Here is a 12,210-nt window from a genome sequence, read left to right as displayed (position 1 = left end):
TTAAGAATGAAGGTAACTGCCCAGAGAAGTGGTATATTCTTTTAGATCTTTTTGCAAAACCTTGCACCTAAGACCAGAAACTGGTTGTTTCAGGGACAATGGTGAGGTGTTCTGGAACACTCTTGATGCTTTTCAATTCCATTGGACATTCCTTTTTTTGGGATTGGCATGGGTGAAGGACCAAATGCACTATCCAGCACTATATTTTAAAAAGAGTCATATATGTAGTTATAGGAAAGATAAAAGAATGCAACAGATCTGCAATCAAAGACCTCATAGTGACAGCAATGGAAAATCACATGAAAAATTTATCAGTGGAAGAGGACACACGACTGGATCAATAGACAAAAAGAAAACATAGTTGCATGCCGAAATTCTCAATGCAAGGTAAGTGGACTGAAAGTAAAAAGAAATGTTCAGACAAGATACGCTCTCACCTAGAATATTCTCACCATCTGTCTTATGATTTGTTCTTTTCCTATTTGAGATGTAATATATAGTATATAAATATGAAGTTTAAGAAAATAACACTTCTCTGGCTTGCACAGTGGACAGAACAGCACACAAAAGGAGATGATATTTGAATTGTATGTCATAGTATGAGGAAAGAATTTTCATTCAGAGGAGGGGTGGAGGAGAGAAAAAGACTTATATATGAAGAAAACATATGCAAAGCACAATGTCATTTCAATTAAGCACTCTACCTCATTAAGAAGTTTAGAAAGTCTTTAAAGGCAAAGCTTAAGGTATCTACTTAATCTGTATTCCTCACACACAGTATTTTTCAAAAATGAGACCAAAAAGTCATTTTCAGATAAAAGAAAATTAAAATAATTTGTCACCAGAAGACCTGCATTACAATACCTGCTAAAGGACGTTCTTCAGGCTAAAGGAAAATGACAGCAGATGGAAACTTGAATCCTCGGGGAAAAAAAGAAGAGCACTAGAAATGATGAATATCTGGATGATGCAAGAGACTATTTTGGGTCGCCTTTACTTCCAGTTTCTTTGTAAACAATTGAACTGCATAAAGTAAAATATAATCTTTCTTGTAGGGTTTATTACATATGTAGCTATAGCACAGATAACAACTATTATGATATAGTCATATTTTTCCAGTAAGTAGACAATGAAAATTTAAGAATGTATATTATAATTCTTAGGACAGATACCGAAAAAGCTGCAAAGGAGCATAGCAAAAGATCAGCAGAAATATTTAACCGGGGTTTTAAAAATATTCAAATAATCCAAAAAACAGAAAAGGAAAAGTAGAGGAACAACGACAACAACAACAACAACAACAACAACAACAACAAACCAGAGGAACAAATGGAAGCTTAGATAATATATCCAACTAAACTATATTAATAATTAATGTAAGGGTTAATGGATTAAATGCTTCAAAAGATTGTCAGAATGGGTTACTAAACAAACAAAAACCAACCATTTTCTACCAGGATTCCATTCCATTTAAATATAAAGATGCAGAGAGGTTATAGTAAGCAAATGAAATAAAGATATGCAATGCAAACAAAAAGCAAAAGAATGTTTAAGGGTCTCAGTTAATATCAAATAAAATAGATTTTAACAATATTGCATTGTCAGAGATAAAGACCAATAAAAAGATAAAAGGGCCAACATATCAGAAATATATAATAATTACAAATGGGTGTGCACCCAATACATGAAGCAAATTTAACAAAATCAGGAGAAGAATCGGTCAATTCTACTTCAGTTGGAGAATTTAACAGCCATCTCTTAATTGATAAACCTAGACAAAGTCATCAGAGATGTAGAATATCCGAACAACATTATCAATCACTTATTTAAGTGATACTGATGACATACTCCACCACCTACAGCAGAATAAATATTTCACATTCTTTTAAAATGCAACTAGATAGAGTTTCAGTAAGATAGACTATATTCTGAGCCATAAAACAAGCCCTCGTGAATTTATTTATTTATTTATTTTTAAAGATTTTATTTATTTATTCATAAGAGACACAGAGAGAGAGAGAGAGGCAGAGACACAGGCAAAGGGAGAAGCAGGCTCCATACAGGCAGGCGCTAAACCGCTGAGCAACCCAGGGATCCCTGCCCTCGTGAATTTAAATAGGTTGAAATCATATCAAGTAGGTTCTTGCACAATAGAATTAAATTAGAAATATTAAAATAAGGCAACCGGGAAGACCCAAAATATCCTGGAAATTAAATGACTTGCTTCTAATGAACTGGATCAAAGAAAAAAAAATCACAAATTAAGAAATGTACAGAACTAAAGCAGGACATAGAGAAAAACTGATGGTATTACATGCCTATATTAGGAAAAAAGAAGTCTCAAATAAATGATCAAAGTAATCTTCCACCATGAGGGGAATAAATTAAGCCCAGAACAAGCTAAAAAAGAAAATAATAAAGGTAAGCACTTGATAAAGGTATCAATAGAAGAGAAAACAGAAAAGTAATAGCTAAAACTCTTGGGATCCCTGGGTGGCACAGTGGTTTGGCGCCTGCCTTTGGCCCAGGGCGCGATCCTGGAGACCCGGGATCGAATCCCACGTCGGGCCCCCGGTGTATGGAGCCTGCTTCTCCCTCTGCCTGTGTCTCTGCCTCTCTCTCTCTCTGTGTGTGTGACTATCATAAATAAATAAAAATTTAAAAAAAAATAAAATAAAATAAAACTCTTCACACTAAAAGCTAACATTTGGAAAGATTAATGTAACAAACAGATAAACCTCTAGCTGGACTCATTAGAGAAAAAGAAAGCAGACAAATTAGGAATATTAGGAATAAAAACAAGGGAACCATTGCAGAATCTCCAGTCATTAAAAATATAATGAGGAAATTTTATGGACTTCATGCCAATGAATTTGACAACCTAGGTAAAATGGGTAAATTCCTTGAAAGACACAAATGACCAAAACTGACACAAGAAGAAGTAGGAACATGAGCACTGCTATCTCAATTTAAAAATTCACTTTATAATTAAAAACAATTTCACAAATAGCTTTCTTCCTTGGCACATCACTGAAGATTCTGCTGTCGCTATGGGCCACCACCCTGCCCAAGGTTACCAGTATTGTAAGAACAAACTGTATCCAAACTCTCACTTCTGCAGAGGCGTCTCTGATGCCAACATCTGCATCTTTGACCTGGGGTGGAAGATAGCAAAAGTGGATGAGTTCCCACTATATGGTATATGAATTTGATATATATATCAAATGAATATGAGCAGTTCTCCTCTAAAGCCCTGCAGGCTCCCAGTATTTATGCCAATAAGTACTGGTGAAAAGCTGTAACAAAGATGGTTTTCACATCTAAGTGTGGCTCCACCCCTTCCACGTCATCCATATCAACAAGATGTCCTGTGCTGGGATTAACATGCTCCAGACAGGTATACTATGCAGGGTGACTTTGGGAAGTCTTAGGGCAAAGTGGTCAGAGTCCACTTAAGCCAAATAGTCATGTCCATCTGTACCAAGCTGTAGAACAAGGAGCATGTAATTGAAGCCCTACACAGGGTTCAAGTTCCCTGGCTGCCAGAAGATTCACATTTCCAAGTTCCAACTTAACTAAGTTTAATGTGGAGGAATTTGAAGACATAGTGGTTGAAAAGGAGGTCATCTCAGATGGTTTGTGGGGTCAAATACATCCCTAATCGTAGCCTCCTGGACACATGGCAGGCTTTGCATTCATGAGAACCTCAGCACTGCCCCCTCTATTCATGCCCACCAATAAATCTTACTTCCTGTCAAACAAAACAAAACAACTAAAGTCCAGGTGATTTCACAGTTGGATCCTATCAACCATTTAAGGAAGATATCATATCAATCCCATATAAACTCTTTTGGAAAAACAGAAGAAAGGAAACACTTTCTAATTCATTCTAGGAAGCCAGTTTTATCCTGATTCTAAAGCCAAAGATCTCACTTTGAGATGAGAACTACAGACTAATATTCTTCAGGAACATAAATGCAGAAATGTTTGATGAGATACTAGATCAGAAAACCAAATCCAGAAATATTTATATATATATATATATATATATATATATATATATATATATATATATCATGAACAAGTAGAATTTATCCTGGAAATGCAAGGCCTGTTCAGTATTTAAACATTATCCAATGTAAATCTATTATATTAGTAGAATAAATGGCAAAAATATAATTATTATATATATAATTATTTCAATAGATACTGAAAGAGCATCTGATAAAATTTAATAGGAAAAACATGTAGCAAACTAGAAGTAGATATGAACTTCCTCAACATGACCAAGGGCATGTACAAAAAACCTATAACTAATATATTTAGTGGTGAGAGGCTTAATCTTTTCTAGATTAAAAACATAGCAAGTATTTTGCTTTTCAACACTGGTATTTAACATTGCATTGGCAATCCTGGCCAGTGCAATAAAATAAGAAAAAGTAATAAAAGGCATATAGATGAGAAAAGAAGCAGTAAAAATTTTCTTATTTGCAGATGACAGAAACCTGTAAAAAAAAAAGCTATCAAATCTAAAAAGTGAATCTAGCAAGGTTACAGAATACAAAGCCAATATATAAAAAGCAATTGAAATTGGAGATATGACATCAGTTACAAAATGAAATAATAAAAGAAAAATGCTTCTTTTACAATAGCATCAAAGGTATTTAGGAATAAATTTGATGAAAGACACATAAGTCCTTTATACTAAAAACTAGGATAGCTTACATAGGGAAACTAAACTAGACGTTAATGGAGAGATGTGCCATGTTTGTGGATTGAAGACTTGACATTATTAAGATGACAATCTTCCCTAATTTTTCAGTAGATTTCATGTAATTCCAATCAAAGCCTTAACTGGCTGCTTTTGAAAGATATTCACAAGCCAACTGTAAATTTATATGGACAGGCAAAAGACCCAGAATAGCCAAAATTATTTCAGAAAAGAAAGAAGTTGAACTTAAACATTGCCTGATCTCAAGCTTTACTATAAAGATACAGTAATCAAGACAGTATGTCCATGTGTAAGGCTAGACCTATAAATATATGGGATAGAAAAGAAAACTGAAAAAAAACCTCACACTTTTGTGGTCATTTTTTTTCCAAAAGTACTAAAGTCAATGAAAAAAGATCATTTTGTTTTTCAAAAAATATTTCTGGAACACCTGGATCTGTTTGCAAAAAAAAAAAAAAAATAATAATAATAATAATCTGATCACTCAATCAAACCACACATTCAAATTAACTTAGAATGTATCATCATCTAAATATAAGAGGTAAGATGATAAAACTTCAAAAACAAAACATAGGAAGAAATCTTTCTGATATTGTGTTAAGCAAAGATTTCTTAAACAGATATAAAAAGCCCAAATTATACACAAAAAATTGTAAAGTAGTCTTCATTAAGATGAAATCACTTTCTCTTTGAAAGATATAATTGGGTGAGGGGGAAGCGGGCCAGAGTCATATTCAGAAAAATAATTGTGAAATGTGTGTTTGACAAGGATTTATCTAGAATACATTAAGAATTCTTACAATTCAATAATAGGACTAAATAACCGAATGAAAAATAGATCAAGGATTTGGTTGTTTTTTTAAAAATATTTATTTATTTATTCATGAGAGAGAGAGAGGCAGAGACACAGGCAGAGGGAGAAGCAGGCTCCATGCAGGGAGCCCAATACAGGACTCGATCCCAGGACCCCAGGATCACACCCTGGGCCAAAGGCAGGTGCTCAACCTCTGGGACACCCAGGCATCCCTAGACCAAAGATTTGAATAGATACCTTAATACCTTATAAAATATGATATATCAATGGCTAGTAGGCACATGAAAATATTCTCAATATCACTAGTCATTTAGAAAAATGTAACTTAAAATGATAATGAGATACTACCATATACCCACTAGAGTGGTATAAGTTAAGAAGCCTAACAATACCAAACGTTGGTGAGGATGTGGAGCAAGTAGACCTTCACACACTGCTGGTGAGAATGCAAAACTGGTCACATGTTTTTGAAAACAATATGACAGAATCTTATGAATTCAAACATAGATATGCTATCCAACCCAGCAACTCTACGTCTAGACATTGACTAAGAGAAATAAAAACATATGTCCACATAAAGACATGTATATAAATAAATGAGTTCATAGCAGGGTTTATTCACAACAGTAAAAAACTGGAAACAACCCAAATATTCAACAAATGAATGGATAAGCAAAGTGTAGTGTCTTCATAATGTGGAACAAAAAAATTAGTACACAAAACATGAATGGCTCTCAAAAACATTTTGCTAAGTGAGAAAAGTTAAACACAGTGGACTACATAATGGATGAGTCCATAAATATTAAATTCCAAAAAAGGCAAAGCTATGGTAATTGCAAGGGCTGGGTGGAAGAATGAGGGTTAACTGACAAAGGACAAGAGGGAAAGGTTTAGGTAAAGGGAAATGTTGCATAAGTAATTTGTGTGGTGGTTATACAACTGTTACCAAATTTTATCAAAATATATGTTCAAATGTAGTAAACTATACCTTGATTAAAAAAAAAAAAAAAAAAAAAAAAAAAAAGGAGGGGATCCCTGGGTGGCTCAGGGGTTTAGCGCCTGCCTTTGGCCCAGGGCGCGATCCTGGAGTCCGGGGATCGAGTCCCATGTCGGGGTCCTGGCATGGAGACTGCTTCTCCCTCTGCCTGTGTCTCTGCCTCTCTGTGTGTGTGTGTGTGTGTGTGTCTATCATAAATAAGTAAATAAATAAATCTTTAAAAAAAAAAAAAAAAAAGGAGGGCAGCCCTGGTGGCTCAGCGGTTTAGCGCCGCCTGCAGCCCGGGGTGTGATCCTGGAGACCTGGGATCAAGTCCCATGTTGGGCTCCCTGCATGGAGCCTGCTTCTCCCTTTGCCTGTGTCTTTGTCCTCTCTCTCTCTCTCTCTCTGTGTCTCTATGAATAAATAAATAAAATCTTAAAAATAAAAAGAAATAACAGAAAAGAAAACATAGATATCTCATTTGGTCAAATAAACAAGCAAACAAAAACTTCTTTTGTTTACCATATTTCAACAAAAAGTTCCATAATGAAAATGATTTGAATGTAGAGTCTTGAATTTGGGCACTTACTGTTCAATGGGATCCCAATGATAGAGAATAGGTTCAAGCCTTAGGTCTTCTTTCCACCTCCTACAGTTTTTATTAACAGCTATCTCCAGGCAAAAGAGAAAGATGAAAGAAGAAAAGCTCTTATTTGCTTGCCATGATAAATAAATAAAAATTAAAAAAAAAAAAAAAAGGGATCCCTGGGTGGCGCAGCGGTTTGGCGCCTGCCTTTGGCCCAGGGCGCGATCCTGAAGACCGGGGATCGAATCCCACGTCTCCCGGTGCATGGAGCCTGCTTCTCCCTCTGCCTGTGTACACTCTGCCTCTCTCTCTCTCTCTGTGACTATCATAAATAAATAAAAATAAAAAAAAAAGTTTAAAAAAATATAATGCCACCGTGAGAGGCTACGATTCTGGTAAAACAAAAACAAAAAGATGTCCTCCCCTCCAACCACTCTTTTTCACAGGAAAATAACTATTGTCATAAACAATTTGGGAAATAAAATTAAAGTACAAAATGATACATGTTTGCCTCTTGCAAAAGACCTAGGAATTGATCTGGCTGTTTGCGAGGTGGAGTGAAGCTTTATGTGTGTAATAAGAAAACCAGCATGTTATTCTTTTCTAGCACTTGAAGCATGTGCTGCTGTTGGCTCAGCACTTCTCATTAGGTACTGAAAAAGCCTCTGGTCTGGATGACAAGCCCTGCCAGTCCTTTAGGTAATATTCCTTTTCCTCCTCTTGCTTCCTACAGAAAACTGACTTTATTCAGGGTATGGAAGCTCACAGTTTAAATGCTCAGATTCTTTCACTATTTTGGGTAATGAGATATAAGTGAGCCTACTTACCTTCCATTGGCAATTGTAGGAGAACTGTCATTTTCCTGATAAATCGATGATCAAATCAGATGACCCACACCCTTTGTGTTTACCCTTCAGAAAGAGCGGCAGCTATCCTGCAGGCACGAAAATGAAAGCCATACACTAAGAGTGGCTGCACTTTGAGGGATTTTGGAGCTGATCAAAAAAAAAAAAACAACAACAACGATATGGTCTCCAGGCATAGTAATCCATAACACACTTGACTGGGCCACACTTGGACAGGATTGCATAAAATGGGCTCACAACGTGGGGCTATCCCAGAAGCTCACAGTAAGGAGGGGCACTGCCTAGCAGAGGAGGGCAAGGAGACTCCCCGAGGAGATGGGGATTAGAGACACATCTCATGGGCCCAACTGATGTACTCCAGCAGCACAGCAGTAGGGAGTCTGTGGGTCAGAGAGCCCCAAAGGGCCGTAACAGCTCCAGGTCTTATAACCACAAGGCTCTGTACCATCTATTGCTAGCAGATGTAGATTGAGGTTTGGGAGGTGTGCAAAGCAGGGAGGCTCTAAGTGGCTAATGATTGACTAATTTGGACTATAGTTAAAATAATTTCATGTATTAAGTACTGGCAGGCTGTTGAGCAAATGGGCACAGTGAAAAAATAAACAACCCAAGAGCTGATACACAGAGGCTCATTTCTCTAGCAGAGCGACGAAGCAAGAGCTAGATGGGGCTGGTCCCATGTGGTACCCTTAGGCAGAGCTGCCCACACCAGCCTGGGCTTCTGTATCTCTGTACTTCTAGTTACTTGAGTAAAAGAACACCGGTTTGATTGAACCACTAGATTCATTAAGCTCTTTACATGTACTATTCCATTTACCCCTTATAGCAAGTCTGTGCAGTAACTACTATTCTTATACCTTCACAGGAAAAGACTGAGGCCCAGAGACCTAAAGGAACTTGTCCATAGTCACACAGCAAAACAAGTCTTTAGAGCCAGTGTCTACATAGTTTACTGAAAAGAAATGGAGAAAGAATGTAAATAATACATAGAAGCACAGAAAGCCAGACAAGGGGAACATGATCCAGATCTACTGATCCAATTTCTACAAAAAGCTAATAGCACAGTGAAAAAAAAAAGGGTGGGGGGACTTTCTGGATTTAGAGACTCAAAGTGACTTGTAGGGTTGCCCAATTTAGACAAAACTGATAATAACCCATTTCTGCCACTGATCACAACTAAATTCTCTGAACAGAAGACAAAAAGTGGCTACTCAAAGATCATGAAAAGTAAACAATGAGTGGACTGGGGATGGAAGTCGAAATGTGAATCATGATGGATGACATGGACAGCTTCCACTGTGAGGGACTGTGTGTCAATATGGGAGGCTAAACTCTGAGAACTCCATCTTTCTAGATAGAGGAGTACAAAAAGCAGAATGGGGCCAGAGATTATAAGAGAAATCCCAGACTATAGAGGGCTAGGGAAGGGTACCCCCCATTCTGTGTCTGAACTGACATAAGTCCCAGGGTGCCCCATGAGCTATATATGTGTCACAGACCAAATATATATACATAATGAAGTGTTTGAGAACTGAAGTCCATATTAACCACTGCCCCAGTGCCAGATGAACCCTTGTGTGGTGCCCATGCTGGGCCCAGACATTTCACTAAAGAAAACATGTAGTAGGCGAATAAGCACATAGCAGCATCCCCAATATTTAGTCTTCGGGAACATGCAAATTAAAATCACAAAGATGTAGGTCTATGCACCTATCAGAATGACTACAGTAAATAATACAGTTATTTTGGATGAATTGTTTGGCCATTTCTTATAATGCTGAACATGCATTCACCATATGATTCAATCCTACTTATAGGTATTTGCCCAAGAGAAATGAAAATACTCACACAAAAACCTGTATGTGAAGGTTTACAAAGCTTTATTTTCAATCCCCCCCCACAAATATTGGAAACAATCCAATGTCCTTTAGATGGTAAATGGGTAAACAAAGTGTGGTATACATAAGTAATGGAATACTACTCAGGATTGTATGACATGTTGGCAAAGACAAAATTAGAGGGATGGAGAGTATATTGCTCAGTAGCTGTTGAAGAGAATGTCACTATGGTGGGGCAGCCAAAGGAAGTTTTTTGTAGTGATGGAACTGTCTGTATCTTATGGTGGTGGCTACACAAATTTAGACATTTGTCTAAACTCATAAAACAGTGCATGAGAAAAGGTGAATTTTACTGTAAAGTTTTTAAAAAAGATTTTATTTATTTATTTATTTATTTGACAGAGAGAGGGAGAGAGCACAAGCAGGGTGAGTGGCAAGCAGAGGGAGAGGGAGAAGCAGGCTCCCGCTGAGCAGGGAGCCGGATGCGGTCAATTCCAAAACCCTGAGATCATGACCTGAGCAGAAGGCAGATGCTTAACCGACTGAGCTACCCAGGTGCCTTGTACATTTTTTAAATTTATCTTTTTATTGTAAATTATTTAAATTAAATAATTAGAAAAAGACATTCAAGTGATGTAACAGCCAAATGTAACAGGTAGTCTCTCTTTTTATTGTGATTTGAAACTAACTGAGAAAAGATATTTTGACATTTCTGTGGAAACTTACATATGGAGTCGATGTTAAATGATATCAAGGAATTGTTATTTTTGATTGGGGTTGTATGGGCATTGTGATTGAGTGAAAAATATCCTTATGTTTGAGAGATGCTTACTATACCATTCAATGCTGGTTATGTCTACAGATTTTCAAAAATTTTAATAAGTAATAAAAAACTACTTTGTGTCAAAATAAGCAGAAATAATTTTTTAAAGTAGTGGATCTAAGATTTATACCTACTTTTCATTATGCTAAAGCCTATACTCTTTACCACTATGCTCTACAGCTATCATCTGTATTCCGACTTATTTGTCACAACTTTCCTATTTCCATGTATGAAATATAAAATATGTAAATAATCTAAGAGTGACTATGGACATTATTCAGGTAATCTGCAAAAACATGGCCTCATGAATTGCTTTAATATGCTGTCTTCTCCATTGAAAAGCTATTTCTCCGCCACCCCCAACCCCTGAAGAGTGCCATTAAAATGCCATTGGAATTTTTCTAAATAATGAAAAGTTGTCAGGAATTTGAAATACCACTTCTTTTTTTTAATCTCATTTTAAAAATTTAAATTCAATTAATTAACATATAATGTATTATTAGTTTCAGAAGTTGAGGTCAGTGATTCATCAGTCTTCCATAACAACCAGTGCTCATTCCATCCTGTGCCCTCCCTAATGCCCATCACCCAGTTGCCCCATCCCCCCACACCCCTACCCTCGAACGACCTTCAGTTTGTTTCCTATGATTAAAAGTCTCTTATGGTTTGTCTCCCTCTCTGATTTAGTCTTGTTTTATTTTCCCCTCCCTTCCTCCATGATCCTCTGTTTTATGAAACACTTCTTATAAAAACCTCAGAAATTTCCCCATATTTCCCCTCTGTTGATATATTTTTAGTTGTTTTTCAATCATTTCAAAAATATTTCAGTGGGGTCAGATAGATGGTGGATACTTTGAAACCTATGAAAAGGCATTATGTTAATTCATCCGAGGATGGCACATACAGAATGTGGAGGGCAGGGTGATACTCCAGCACTCATCTTGTGCTATCCTCCCCACCATGCACCTGGCAGACTCTTAGAGTACTCTCAAGTCATCACATCACCAAGAGAAATACGTTGCTATACACATTTCAAGGTGAACCTAGAAGCTGCCCACGGTAGGACTATAGAGAAGCCATCTGGACCCACAGCAGAATAACCATCTGTTTACACCTGGTTTGTTGCTTAGCCATTAAGATGAAATGTGGCCCAGGAAATATTGCTGTAATACAGCACAAAATAATAATCTCAAGATAAACTTCTCCTTTGTGAGAGGGCCATTTTCCCGTATATGTATGTGTATCTTATATGTAAGCTTTTTATACAGTTATACACACATGCTTTCACTAACACATCAATCTAGATCAATTAGAAAATAAACATTTACTGAGCATTTGCTATGGACCAAGCACTGTTCTAGCACTTTGTATATGTTAACTCATTTCATCCTCACAAAACCATTATGACATGGTACTCCATTCATACCCATCTGACAGATAAGGCAGGTTGTTCTCAACTAGGTACACTGGGCTCTAAAGGTCATTCAGAATTGTACGTGGAAATGTAAACTTGTATTGCTGAAAGTTGGCCAATAGAACTGATGTAGTACACAAAAAACAGATTTGTTTAAA

At 36.7% G+C, this 12,210-nt stretch overlaps 1 long non-coding RNA gene across 1 annotated transcript; it reads right to left on the bottom strand.

The window, feature by feature from the left end:
• Positions 1–2,964: 2,964 nt before the first annotated feature.
• LOC119866668 lies at positions 2,965–8,048 on the bottom strand. Its single transcript, XR_005380848.1, has 2 exons — positions 7,939–8,048; positions 2,965–3,155 (listed from the first exon to the last, which is right to left on the bottom strand). It is a non-coding gene; the product is annotated as an uncharacterized LOC119866668 (long non-coding RNA).
• Between the last annotated feature and the right edge of the window lie 4,162 nt (positions 8,049–12,210).

Source organism: Canis lupus, chromosome 29 (genome assembly GCF_011100685.1).
Source record: "Canis lupus familiaris isolate Mischka breed German Shepherd chromosome 29, alternate assembly UU_Cfam_GSD_1.0, whole genome shotgun sequence".
Taxonomy (NCBI): Eukaryota; Metazoa; Chordata; class Mammalia; order Carnivora; family Canidae; genus Canis; species Canis lupus.
Note: the sequence above shows the minus strand (reverse complement) of the source record. Positions and strands in the feature narration are given on the sequence as shown.